Source organism: Portunus trituberculatus, chromosome 37, assembly GCF_017591435.1.
Source record: "Portunus trituberculatus isolate SZX2019 chromosome 37, ASM1759143v1, whole genome shotgun sequence".
NCBI classification, from domain to species: Eukaryota; Metazoa; Arthropoda; class Malacostraca; order Decapoda; family Portunidae; genus Portunus; species Portunus trituberculatus.
Genome location: NC_059291.1, coordinates 13269384 through 13284248, shown reverse-complemented (window position 1 = coordinate 13284248; position 14865 = coordinate 13269384). Strand labels below are relative to the sequence as shown.

The window sequence follows — 14865 nt, the reverse complement described above, 5'->3', positions numbered from 1 at the left end:
CCTAACCTCTATCCATTTACTTTTCTTTATACGAAATCCTTTTTTTTTTACTTCTACTACTACTACTACTACTACTACTACTACTACTACTACTACTACTACTACTATCATTGTTAAAAGTACCGGTAGTAGATGTTAGTAACTTAAAATACTCTTCGCCTATATTTTCTGCTATACTTTATTCGGGCAATCAAATAAGGAACTTGTCCCTATACACTTCAACATTTCTGGCTAAAGGTGCCATTCAATATGCTCAAAATATGAGCTAACTGGCCTTAGCTCTAACTACATAAGACAGCTCTCTAATCTAGCGAGATTCAAGTAGTTCCAAACACACTCAACCATTCATTCCAAAGCTAATGTTCATTCATTGAGAAACCCTGCGGAATTTAAGGAACATAAACCTAACCAGCATTACAAGATCTTAACCACTCTGCCAGTGATGTTTTCGCAATCCTAGCCAAAGCTAATGTTCATTCATTGAGAAACCCTGCGGAATTTAAGGAACATAAACCTAACCAGCACTACAAGATCTTAACCACTCTGCCAGTGATGTTTTCGCAATCCTAGTCAAGTAATATAGCGTACACTTATTAATTCTTATTACTGTATTATTTATCCATCCATCTTTTATTACTGTTATTAATTTTTGTAACATGAAGAATGAAGTTTCCTCTCTCTTAGCCATTACAAACCAACCAGCGATGAGAGAGCCAGTTGACATGACCGTTGGTTGTATGCTGTCGGTTGTATTAGAAATTTTGCACCCTCACCACGGCTATTTTCAAAGGCCACGAAGATGATCATCCAGGTTAGTAAGGATTTCTCCCGTTGATAAAGTAGTAATCTTATTAACCTGTCAGAATCATAAACTCACTTAAACTTAAAAACCCGTGCACCTCCAACTACGGATTTTCATATATGGTAGAGGTATGATGCATATGTTTCAAATTTGGTCAATCAACATACATTGGCTGCTGAGTTGATCGTGGTGCGCGACGCCGTCTTGACTAACGCACACCAGTGACGATAACCACCTGTAACCCTCTCGCTGCACCACTGATTCACTAACCCTACTCTTTTTCTAACCGTCCCCTGACTGAAATGCAGCACTCCTTATATGATTAAGTATGACGTGATTTGCTTCACTTGCAACCCTTTCACCCTCCATGTGTGTGTGTGTGTGTGTGTGTGTGTGTGTGTGTGTGTGTGTGTGTGTGTGCGCGTTCGTGCGTGTGTGTGTGTGTGTGCGTTCGTGCGTGCGTGCGTGCGTGTGTGTGTGCGTGCGTGCGTGCGTGCGTGCGTGCGTGTGTGTGTGCGCGCCCGCGTGCGTGCGTGTGTGTGTGCGCGCGTGCGTGCGTGTGTGTGTGCGCGCGTGCGTGCGTGTGTGTGTGTGCGTGCGTGCGTGCGTGTGTGCGCGCGCGTGCGCGCGCGCGTGCGTGCGTGTGTGTGCGCGCGTGCGTGCGCGTGCGTGCGCGCGTGCGTGCGTGTGCGTGCGTGCGTGTGTGTGCGCGCGTGCGTGCGTGTGTGTGCGCGTGCGTGCGTGTGTGTGCGCGCGTGCGTGCGTGTGTGTGCGCGCGCGTGCGTGCGTGTGTGTGTGCGCGCGTGCGTGCGTGTGTGCGCGCGCGTGCGTGTGTGCGTGTGCGCGTGTGTGTGTGTGTGTGTGTGTGTGTGTGTGTGTGTGTGTGTGTGTGTGTGTGTGTGTGTGTGATCCGGCAGAGCGGAGCAAAATAGAGCGGAGCAAAATAGCAGAAAGAAATGTTCACTGAAGATAGTCCAGGAAGATAATAAGTCAAAAGTTAAAGAAAATAATGTGTTGGGACTTTTCTGTAGTAATACGTAATATAATAACAGGAAGCCAACATCGGAAATAATTGCACTAAATATCGTATCCGATTTTTTTTTTTTTTTTTTTTCATGGATCCACAAGAACATATCCTCGAGCCCAAGGAGATCTCTTGTACTCAGGTCCTACACAATAAATCACTACGTGAAGGACAGCACAATCATCGTCAGGATCTCAATGCCGTGTGCGTGCGATACGGAACAAAGTGGCAAAAATAAATCAATTAATGCGTGAATGAATAAAACGTTAATGTTGAGATGTGCACCGAGTAACACAGGCATATTATTCTTTACACACACACACACACACACACACACACACACACACACACACACACACACACACACACACACGGCCCGGTAGCTCAGTGGTTAGAGAGCTGGCTTCACATGCCAGAGGACCGGGGTTCGATTCCCCGGCCGGGTGGAGATATTTGGGTGTGTCTCCTTTCACGTGTAGCCCCTGTTCACCTAGCAGTGAGTAGGTACGGGATGTAAATCGAGGAGTTGTGACCTTGTTGTCCCGGTGTGTGGTGTGTGCCTGGTATCAGGCCTATCCGAAGATCGGAAATAATGAGCTCTGAGCTCGTTCTGTAGGGTAACGTCTGGCTGTCTCGTCAGAGACTGCAGCAGATCAAACAAACAATGAATTACACACACACACACACACACACACACACACACACACACACCTGAGCTCGCTCCGTAATGGGGAAGACTGGCTGGGTGACCAGCAGACGATCAAGGAGGAGGTGAATTACACACAGAGGACGTCTGAATTTCAATATGGCAGTAGAGCAAAAATTACAACTAACACCTTAGTATACATCAGTGCATCGAGTAACACAGTGCAAAAGACAAAACTAGGTCAGGTCACATACTAACTCAGTGCGTCACAAGTTTACGTGGACAGGCACATCTATCGATCCAAACCTCCACTGTAAATATTACATTACTCTCCCTATGGACACACCTGACTAGCGCGAGGTTGATACCACTTGTCCTGGGTGGAGCTGGAAGACTTGTGGCAGATACGGAGCCGCCAAGACAGGACCCATGTGGGGCTTCGAAAACTAATGAGCTAACAGAATATTCCCGGAAGATGCTTCGGTGTACTAAATACGTATCAGTAGTGCTTATGATTACTAATGATAATAACACACGGCGTTTTACAAATAAGTCAGTGGTTTAACTTACTAATCAACGAATAAAAAAAGAAGAGTAGGAGGAAAAGAAGGACAGGCAAGAACAAAACAATTCAGATTTCTATTCATAATTAATGCGTCATTATTCATAAAAAAAAAAATTGTGTTATCTTCACACACACACACACACACACACACACACACACACACACACACACAATAGCTAACAACAACAACAACAACAACAACATCTAATAATAATAATAATAATAATAATAATATTAATGCGAAAAACAAACACTTTTAAAAAACATGGGGGAGGGGGAAACGAAGGGAATGATACCCGTAACCTAACACGCATATCTTTATGTGTACCAACGTAGTATATATATATATATATATATATATATATATATATATATATATATATATATATATATATATATATATATATGCAGTGTTCTAAACAGCCGCAGTGACGCAACGAAACACGATCAGTAAACCCACAACAAGGTAAAGGTAGGTATGTACTCGTATCTTCCTTTCTGTGGTCACTTATCAGGCTTCCGCATTCCGCCTCACGAGAACTCTCCCTCTCTAGACCCTCCTCTCAAACATTTGGTCACCCTGTACAGTAAACGTTGTTCCCGCCCATCCACCTGCTGCTTCTGATATTCCTAGTCCACAGGTGGTAGGATGCGATAGTAGAACAAAGTACGTACTGAAGGGAAGAAAATGTTGGTTCCGCTAGTGAAGATGGGAAAGGAAGAGGAGGGAGAAATACTTGTTAGAAGAAGAAGAAGAAGAAGAAGAAGAAGAAGAAGAAGAAGAAGAAAAGAACTGAAGAAAATAATGTTTCATGAGTACAAATGGAGGAGGAGGAGGAGGAGAGGAGGAGGTGGAGGTGGAGGTGGAGGTGGAGGTGGAGGTGGAGGTGGAGGAGGAGGAGGAGGAGGAAAACCACATAAAATAAACGAGTGAAGCGACAAAAGAAAAGTGAAACACGACACGAGCGGGGAGAGAAAGAAATAAAGCAAGACAGGAAATGAAGTAAAGAGGAAAGGGAAGGAGGGAGAGGGAGAAGGAACAAGCTGACAACTTTATAATCATTACATCTAATCCGCCACTTTTGTCTGTGCGTCTTAACTCAGTGCTATTGTTTGTTTTTCTCATAAACGTCATTGTTGCTGAGACACGTACGCCAGAGAGAGAGAGAGAGAGAGAGAGAGAGAGAGAGAGAGAGAGAGAGAGAGAGAGAGAGAGAAACTTCCTTTGGTGTATATTTTTATTCTACTCCATCTCGATTTCCTCAACCATAATACGGAATTATTAAGATTCCAGGTATATTTTTAGACTAAGACTTAAATCATTATCCAAATCCCTTTGTTTTTACAGCTTTACGATCGCCAAATAACCATATCCTTTTTGATTGGCCTTTTGTGCGTGAGGTGCTCGCTCTCTCTCTCTCTCTCTCTCTCTCTCTCTCTCTCTCTCTTTCGTCGTTTTTTTTTATGTTGGAGGGACAACTAGCGAAGGGCAATAAAAATAAAAAAAATAAATAAAAAGTTCCATTGGGTTGCCAGTTCCCTTATAGTCAAGTGAGTTATACAAAATTCAGGGCAAATGTTTTAAAAAAGTCAAGTCGTAGGAAGATGTAAATACAGAAACAGGCAGGGAGTTCCAGAGTTTACCAGAGAAAGGTATGAATGATTGAGAGTATTGGTTAACTCTTTCATTAGAGAGTTGGACTGAATAGGGGTGAGAGGAAGAAGAAAGCCTTGTGCAGCGAGGCCGCAGGAGGGGGGGAGGCATGCAGTTAGCAAGCTCAGTGGAACAGTTCGCATGAAAATAGTGATAAAAGATAGCAAGAGATGCAACATACCGGCGGTGGAAAAGAGGCTAAGACGGTCAAGAGGAGAGTTCATGAGACGAAAAGCTTTGGATTCCACCCTCTGATGTGCATATACGCAGCGCAGCGTCTATGATAACAATGCTTCACTAATTATGAGTTTAACCTCGCGATCATAACACAATACGTTGTAATTACTAAAAAGAATAGCCAAGGTAAAATCATTACCTACATTAACAGGAAAGCAACTCGTGACTCTACCACTATATTAATGTATTCTGTTTCAAGGACGAAATACTTGTGTAATTACGTGAAATTATATACGTATACAACCATTGAGCAAAACATTTAACTTGGCCACGGACACTCTTACATAAATAAATAATATAATAACAAACCAAAAAAGGCTTGTCTTTGCATGCTGACGCGCACCTGATATAACAACAATCCAGCTTTTGCTACCTAAGAGGCGACTGTGACAAGCGACTTTCAACAAGATAGTCTGCACATCACCACTTGCGAAGCAACTTGCTCCATCCCTGAAACCCTGCGTGTTGGATTCACTATGTACGTATATTCTTAGGGTAACTGCTTATAGTGCTCACGACTGAATTTTGTCTTGTATGTAATTATCATAATTACATAAATCAATACCAGTCACAGCTAAAACTAGGTTGTTTCCCCCTATTCAGAAGTCTTGGGTGTACTCCTCGTTCATTACGGATTGTACATAATCACTTAGCCAAGTATTCCAGCCATGCCCAAACTTTCATGATGAACACGTACCATGATCATAATGAAGAGATAAACCACAATCACATCCATCTATTATTAATTAGTGACACAGCCAAGAGACTACCAGTATAGTGTGAAAAATTGTGTATACTGTACGCACCTAAAGGCGGGTTCACACGTGCAATTTGCGACTGAAAGTTTACGTCGGTAGAGTTTTCAACTCATCCCCTCTAGTCAGAAAGTGTCACACGTAGCGGCTGGAAAGTATCAACTAGTTGGCGCCTTGGCGGGAAGTGAATGTAAACCAACAACTATTCGTCAAGATGTCTTCCTTCAGTGACGATGCTAAAGCGGTGGTTGCTCTTCTTTTGGCGTACCGGAAGAGTCAACAGAAAAGAAAATGCCTGTGGCTAAATACAAGGAAAGAGAGAAGTGCCTAGCACACTCTAAATTATCCTACATCTCATAGGAAAATTGTTAATCTTAAGAAGACTATGCACAACTGCGATCAAATTAAATCCTGATAAGTTAAGTCTTCAATCCTCACCTCCAACAAACCTGCACTGAGGGAAAAGACGATTTGCGCAAGCTTTTTTTTTTTCTGTATATATAATTCATTTCTGGGGTCCCAGATGAGTTCTTTTCTCTCATCAACTCTAACATCATCTTCTCTATACCTGGAGCACATTTTCAAAGCTTACTCTGTGACGTCACGACTGGTTTCTCCAGTCGCTTGGCACCGATTTTGAGTCGGAAACTCCAATGACGTAAACTTTCAGTCGCAAATTGGTACCTGGGAACCCACCTTAAGTAGGTACACCTCGATGGCAGGGCAAGATGAGAACATAGGAAAATAACTAATAAGGTAAGTATAACTGACGTTTTTTTGTTTCTTATATAGACTATACACTCACGTTGTTCTTTCACCCATAAAGAGCAAGCATCACTTTAGCCGCCATCTAGCCAGCCACCTCAGTGGGATGGAGGGAATGAACAGGGTCACACCAGCGGTCAGGCTACTAAGCTGTGGCAGACTTGAACACAGCCCCTGCCTTCTCTGACAAGAGTCACGAAATAGCTTTTCAGTTTCATGCACATAGTCATGTGGTAATCTTGTAGTTTCTACATGGTATTGTTGGCCGTCTCTTGTGTGTGTGTGTGTGTGTGTGTGTGTGTGTGTGTGTGTGTGTGTGTGTGTGTGTGTGTGTGTGTGTGTGTGTGTGTGTGTGTGTGTGTGTGTGTGTGTGTGTGTGTGTGTGTAAGAGGCTTGCTCATTTGTCTCGCCGCTTCCCGGGACTTGAACCCGGACCCTCTTGTTTGTGAGCTGAGCGTGCTAACCACAACACTACCCAGCGTGTGTGTGTGTGTGTAATATATATATATATATATATATATATATATATATATATATATATATATATATATATATATATATATATATATACATATTTATTTATTTATTTATAATTTCTTTTTAACGTCAACATGCGCTTTCCAGACGCACACCTTTAGATGAGGTAATGTTGAAATGCAAGATAGTATGTATATAACTAGGTTTGTAGAAAGTTTTGCCTAATACACATGTATACACTATACAGGAAATGGTATACTTTGGTATTCACTGGACAGTTATTGGAAGGCTTTACACGAAACCGATTAACTCAAGGTGTTAACTCACACTTGGGATTTCCCCATCCCATGAAAACAGGTATTACACATAAACCTCACTCTAGCAAAGAAATCAAAAGTGCGGTAAGACGTGGCAGCAGATGAACTAACCCATCATACTATTATACAGTAATTCCTCCGGGGCAATTACACCCAAAACCAGTTATCCTTGAAGGTATGGCGTCAGAACTGGCTGCTGCTCCAGGAGTGACCCTCTACAATGTCTACATACAATCAGAAAAAAACTTCTTACCTAGACGAAGCATTTCTAACCATTACACACACACACATGATGCAAATTCTACACGTCCAACCCTGGTGCAGCATCAATATGCAAAAGCTGATTTTCCAAGTTTCCAACCAGGGAACAGAACTCCGCATGCATCCACGGAGGAGGTCGGTGCCTCCGCGTTAATGTTTACTCCTATTTTCCTGCCGCTAGGCTGGTGTGCATACCTTGCCGGTACATGCCAACAGGTATGAACCGGCACAACTGTACGCGTTAATGTCTTCCTCAGAGGGGCACAACATAAATTATAACATAAGTGGACATCCCACAATGCGCCGAGGGCATATAAACTTTGCTGTCACCAAACTTTAATACTGGCGCTATGGTGAACTTGTCAGAATCAGATGGACTTTATCAAATCACCTCAGAGTCATAGAGCAGACATGCAAATTCCTGCTTGGATTCCTTTCTTACTCTCCCTTTGTCTGGGGTGAAGGGCTGCTTGAGCTGCTACTGAAGGTGCCCTACACACACAAATGCCATGCCATACCAGGCATCCAACCACACACCGTGTTAGTATTGCATTCACGGACTTTCCAAGGTACAGTCACTGAATGACGTTTCAAAAAAAAAAAAAGAAAGAAAGAAAGAATAATCACTTAAAAAAAATAATAAAGCAAGGTACTAAACCTACCGTATGATCCAGCAAAGGCGGGCACAACTTCTCGCGACGCGTGACGCCACACAACTGATGGTCCCAGCTTGTTGAACACTGACTGCGTCCTGCGGCAGTGGCGCAGTGCGGCTGGCGGGCTCCTACGTCCTACCTCCTCTATCACCTACCCAAGGAATCCTATTGTATCCACCATCCCGCATACCTCTTTCATTATTTCTTCTAATTCCCGTTGTATATGTAAGATTAAATACTTTATAATGATAAGCAAATAATCTGAGAAGTTGAAATAGGTAGCCTGTATACTTCCATCTTCGAGGTCCATCCTCCTCCTTTGTTGTATTTCATCATTAATGCAACAATAAATGTAACAATCAATCAATCAAATCACTTCCATCTTTGGTGGCGTCATGAGTAAATAACTAGACTGTAGAACGAGATTATCATTGAATTATATATCTATGACGTATCAACTATACGAATAGTTTTTGAATAATGAATAGATAGATCACTTAACAAAACTGATATATTTTCTTTATTAGTCTGAACTTAAAACTTTCATGGATGTGATGCAGTTAATGCACACGGTAGTTATAACCTCCTGTCCACCAGATACAGCCTAGGCGTCCCCTTCTCTCCCTCAGGTAGTGGAAGCTATTGAAAGCAGGCCCATCTATCTCTGCACATCCGGGGTGGAAGTGACCAATGATCAGCATCAAGTCTGCGTGACGTCTCAGTTCATTGGTTATTTAGCTGTCACCAATGATAAACAAATGCACACCTTCCCTTTTACTTAAAACATGGATGTGTTTTTAGATTACTGTTTTTTTTATGAAAGAGGCCAACAAAAAGAACGATTGAAAAGGCACCAAAAAAAAATAAATAAATAAATAAAAAAAAAAAACTTGCCAAGGAGGTTGAATGGGCAATTCATTTTCCTTGGAACTTGTTCACGAAAATCTACTGCCACATTAGGTAATAACGATAGAAGAATTGTTTGTTAGCCAGCAAGCAATTAAGGGTGACTCAATCCTATCTTTGTCTGCAAACTCTTTTTTATTATTATTATGTTTTGGGGTGAGAAGTGTGAATAGTGTCTATGAGTGTGTGGTGCAATGTCCTGGCCCATACGAATAGTTTCTATTTTTTTGCATTTATTGCCTTGCATGCATTATGTACACAGAAAGGTTCCTGTAACAATGTTTCAGATAACCATCCTAAGTTTTCTCCAACATACTCCCACCTTATCTCTCTTTCCTCAGCTACACTTCTTGACCTTCCATTCTTTTCATTATATGTGTAAACTAATTGCCACCTTCCCTTCCTACATTCTTCTCGTATCTTAGTTTTACATCTCTCAATAGTCTCCTCTTCCACATCCTTGATGTCTATTTTTTCCTCTTATCTCCCTAGCATTTCTACTTCCACAACAGTATTTTGGTCATGAGTTTCCTCACTTTTTTTTTTATGTTAATTAGCAAAAAAGCATTTTTTTTTTTCAACTACTAGCATGATCCATCAGTCCTTCTCATAGACCATTTTCATCCATATCTGTTTCCTGACATGTGAATATCTCTTTTAGAAGGGTGTATTTTCTACTACATGACTACTTTAAATACAGTAGATAAAAGTAGTCAATAGTTTGGTAACACACCACACTAATTGAGGTACTACATGCCACACTCACTTCCAGCATTAAATAACTCTCAATTTTAGGTCCTATCAACAGATCAAGAGACTTTAGACTAAAAGTTGAATATAAACCATAAGGGAGAAAAAGAATTGAAAATTATTTTGTTTTTCTAACCATAACTGTACTCTCAACTTTCACAAACTTTCAGCATTTCATTTGTAAAGTTGATTGATAGGCAACACTACTCATTTCCCAGTCTCTCTACATAAAGGTTGTTTCTATTGGCCATTCCATTGATGGTTTTCCCCATTAGCCTCACAACATTCCAAGGCTGTGGGGAGGATTATTTCAATACCTGAATCAAATGAAATCTATGTTTTCAAAGGACTGCAAGGTAATGCAAACATTTCTCTGAGGACTACCTATACAGTATGGCCATCTGCCTTAGCTAACTGTACAGTTTGCATTTTATGATACCATTGAAACTTTGGGAAATTATCAATTATGAAAAGCTTTCTTTTTAAGACAGCTTCACACATGTCAATATGTGACTGAAATTGCAAGTCACTAGAAGTATCAACTGAACCCTTCTAGTTGGAACACATACACACATAGTGATTAGGAAGTATCAGCTGGTTGGCAGGATGTGAATGCAAACAAACAGCTACCCAACAAGATGTCTTCCTCTGGTGACGATGATGATTGCGATCAAATTAAATCATCACAGGTATTCAAATCTCAACTGAAACACCCTACAGATAGGGGAACAGTTTTTGGAGAGTGGCAGCTATCTCATTGAACGTCGATTTGCGTAAGCTTTTTTTTTGCTGTATAATTCATTTTCAGGGGCCCTGATGTGCTCTTTTTCCCTCACGAACTCCAGCATCTTCTCTACATCTGGATACCACATTTTCAAACCTTTCTCTGTGATGTCACAATGTAAACAAAGTTGCAAATTGACTGCAAATGGTTTTTCCAATTGCTAGGCACCAATAATGTTGGAAACTCTACCAACTTGCAATTTCAGTTGCAAATTGACACGTGTGAACCCGCCTTTAGGTAGGATAAAAAATAACTTTGAAATAAAGGCCCATTGAGGTGCTGCTCCCCATAGTCAAAGAACTCTTCAGAGAACTCTTAAAAATTTGAAAACATAGAAGCAGGCAGAGAGTTTGAGAGAAAGTATTTTGCAACAAGGCTGCTGGAGGAGGGGAGGTACGTAGTTAGCAAGATCAGAGGAGGAGATAGCACGAAAATAAGATTAAAAGACAACAAGAGATGCAACATTGTGGTGACATCATCAATATGGAAGTGGATAGGACAAAAGTTTAGTCTAAGGCAAAAGTTTCCCAAAATCTCTAAAAAAGAAGAAGACCAAGACTCATTAAAGAAAGCCAGATGATCACCAGTAGAGCAACCTTGACAGAAGCCATACTGGCAACCAGATAGAAGATTGTGAGATGATAGATATTTGAGAATCTTCCTGTTGAGAAAACATTTAAAATTTTTAATTATTTTTCTTTTATGCAGGAGGGATAATTTGCCAAAGGCAACAAAATATGGAAAGGGTGGCACACTGAGTTGCCAGTTCTCTTAAAGGTCACATGAGTTATCCAAAATTCAGGGACAAATGTCTAGAAACCTCCTTCTTAAAAGAAGGCAAGTCATAGGAAGATGGAAATACAGAAGCTGGCAGGGAGCTCCTGAGTTTACTTGAGAAAGGTATGAATGATTGAGAATACTGATTAATTCTTGTATTAGAGTTGGACAGAATAGGGATGAGAGGAAGAAGAAAGCTTTGTGCAGGGAGGCTGCAGTAGGAGGGAAAGCAAGCAGTTAGCAAGATCAGTAGAGCAATAAGCATGAAAATAGCAAGAAAAGAGAGATGAAACATTTTGGCATTGTGAGAAAGAGGCTGAAGAGAGTCAGTCAGATAGATATGAAAAATTAAAGCACTAGGATGATAGTTTGAGGGATTAGATTGGTCACCCTTTTTAAGAACAAGTTGAATGTAGGCAAACTTTAAGCAAGAAAGAAGGATAGATGTACATAAACAAAAGCGAAAGAGTTTGGCTAGGCAAGATGCAAGCATGGAGGTACAGTTTCAGAGAACAATAGGAGAAATCCCATCTAGTCTATAAGCCTTCTGAAACTTTAGGCCAGTGAGGGCATGGAAAACTTTGTGAAGGATTTGAACAGATTGCATGAAAACATAGTTACTGGGTGGAGCAAAGAAAGGAACAAGCTCTGTCGAGTTTTCTGCAAAGGTTTTTTTTTTTTTTTTTTTTTATACCACGTGGGCTTTTCACGGAAATTTATGGGATGCTTTTTTTAGGGTACCTTCTATCTCAAAGCCCACCCGCTAGGAAACCGTTACCCCGAGTGAAGAAGCCCAACCTACACTCAGACCATGGACAGGATTCGAACCCGTGCGCTTGGAGAACCCTCAGACCCCAAAGCACGCATGGATCCACTGTACCATGGTGGCCCCTTTATAAATAGATGAGATAGCATAATGAAATAAAGGAAGAAAAGACGAAAAAGCAAAGTTATTAGATGTTTTTGGCTAGGTGCGAGAAGTTTCGAGAAGAGTTGGATCTCAAATATTAATAAAGGCATTTTTGACTAATCAGAGAATATAGACTTGGTATGATTATGGGCAGAAAAATAAAATACATGAGATTCAGTTGATGGAAGGCTAAAGTACCTTTTGTTGGCCACCTCTATCATGTATATCACAGGAACAGGCTGTGTTAAACAAGATTTGAAAGATTTAGGTCGAGAGAAAAAGTGAGGAATATACAGTGGAGACTCAATACTCAAACATCTTAAAAGTCGAACTTTTCAATACTTTAATACTCGAAAAAATACCTGATAGTCGAACATTCAGACACATGGTTGTAAACAAAGGCTCCCTGGCCTCTCCCTCCCCCTTCTCCACCAGTTGTGCTGCTGCAGTCGTCAGAGTAACATCTTCCAGCTTTCTGTCTATAGTTTTTAATTCATAAACTTACATTAACACCAAAGGCTTGTTAGTGGTGAAAATATCTGGTAATCGAATGGGCGCACACATGGTTGTAAACAAAGCTCTGGTGTCTCCCTCCCTTCCACGCACCATTGTCCTGTTCTGATACTGTAATATCGAAACAAAATACCAGTATACTGGATACCGGTGTGCATCCCTAGTCCTACCACAATCATGAGAAAAACAACATTCTTATAATTGCCCTAAAGAGGCTTATTAGTGGTGAAAATAAGGGATCTAGTGAGAATGTAAATGTTAGTAACCCACAGCCCTTCACTAGTGCGTTCACAGGAATCACACCAGGAGAAAAGTTACCAGACGTTTTCAAGAATTGTGACTCATCATCCAAAGATCTACCTCCTTCTCCCCCACCCTCCTCCCCTCCTCCATCATCAGCCTTCACTTACGGTATATATAAATCAAAACAAAAAATTACATTGAAATTTTTATAAACTTAAGGTTTTGCTAAGATTAGAATGAATTACCTTATTTATAGGTATCAGTAGTCAAACTTTTTGATACTCTAATAGCCATTTGGAACTAAGTTCGAGTATGAGTCTCCATGCCAGACGCAATCACCTCTTGTTATGTGCTCAGCACATAGAGACAGGTCTGACACGAAAGCAGAAATCATTCCAAGGAAAATCTGCATACAGTACCACCTTAGGTCCCCCACAACTAGTAGAGCCAAAATGCCAAAAGGCACCTCCACTTTGGGGGAGGGATTGGAACAATAGGACACGATACAGATATAAGATTGTGATGGGAGGGGTCCAATGGATAAAATAGCATAAGCAGAATGACTGAAGGTTAGGAAAAAGGTAAAGAATGTTGGATATATCTCAAGATTTAAGAATACAGATAGGGTGTTGCACCCATTGCCTGATGTCATGGATGGTCAGTGAAGGGAGAGGAAAGCCAAAACTAGTGGTGAGCATTGAAGTCTTCAAGAATGAAGATCTCCACTAAAACAGAGAGACAAAATGTGCTCCACTTTGGAAGTGAAATAGTCTAAGAATTTCTTATAGATAAGAGGAATTAGGTGAGAGGTATAAAGCACACATAAATTTAGTTTGAAAGACTATAGTTGTAGCCAGATGGTAAAAGATTCCATGGGAATGAGAGCAGTTCACTTGTTGCACACACAAACACAGCATTCAGTTTTGGAATGACAATGAGGATAGAGAAAGTTGGAAGGAACAGATAAGGGGTTACTGTCATTTGTCTCAGCCACATATGTTTCAGTGAGGAAAAAATTAGGTTTAGTAGAGGAGAGATGGTGTTCTAGATTGAAAATTATCTAATCTCCAATTAAGACTGTGAATATTGAAGAAGTTAATGAAGAAGTTGAAGGGAGTGTCAAGACACTTAAGGCAGATACCAGTAGAGAGGTCCAACCTGGAGACATTTACGGGACACCAAGGCATGCATACATTACATAAAATTCTTAAAAATCTTTCATGTTGAAAATGTTACCTAAAAAAAAGTATTTTCTTGGGGACAGTGAAGATTGGTTCCTGCTCCCCTCAGAGGTGTGATGGATGAATTATAAGGAAATGCATATGCAATTACAAATGTAAGTGATTTCAGGTATCACCCTGAATGAGGTGTCAGCCTGGTACAAGTCTAGTACAAAGACAGATTTACTTTTTTTCAAACCTCACTTTTGCATTGCCTTATGGCATGACACAGACTATTCAAGTCTTAAGTAGTATTCCTTATATCCCACCTAGAGCTGAGTAATTCATTGACAGCACCCTTGTTGCAGGGTATGCTCTGGATTTATCCAAACCATTTACTACCCTTCAGCAAGAGGATGTCTCAGGTGTGTAATACTCTCATCTACAGATCTGACAATATGATTTCTAAATCTTTCTTTGGGAGAATACGGACAGCCATTCCACATCAAGCACCTCTCCTGGCATGTGAGTGAATTACATACATATATAACCACACAAACAAATCTGGAACAGGATAAATAATCCTTTGTTCACTACATAATTCTTGAAAAGGCACCTTTCTTGTCTTCCTCTTATATTACATGAAGGATGAATAAGACTGTG

General features: G+C 40.8%; 1 protein-coding gene across 2 annotated transcripts in view; it reads right to left on the bottom strand.

Annotated features, from left to right (window-relative positions):
- The window catches only part of LOC123514233 (cysteine and glycine-rich protein 1-like), a 33184-nt gene extending 24868 nt beyond the window's left edge, over positions 1–8316 (bottom strand). Inside the window, exon 1 of one of the 2 annotated variants that reach the window (XM_045271956.1) lies at positions 8166–8316. The gene's annotated coding sequence lies outside the window, so the exon portion shown is untranslated. Of the gene's footprint in view, positions 1–2818; positions 2926–8165 lie in introns of those variants that run through there. The other variant, XM_045271957.1, reaches the window with a different exon arrangement.
- Positions 8317–14865: the final 6549 nt, after the last annotated feature.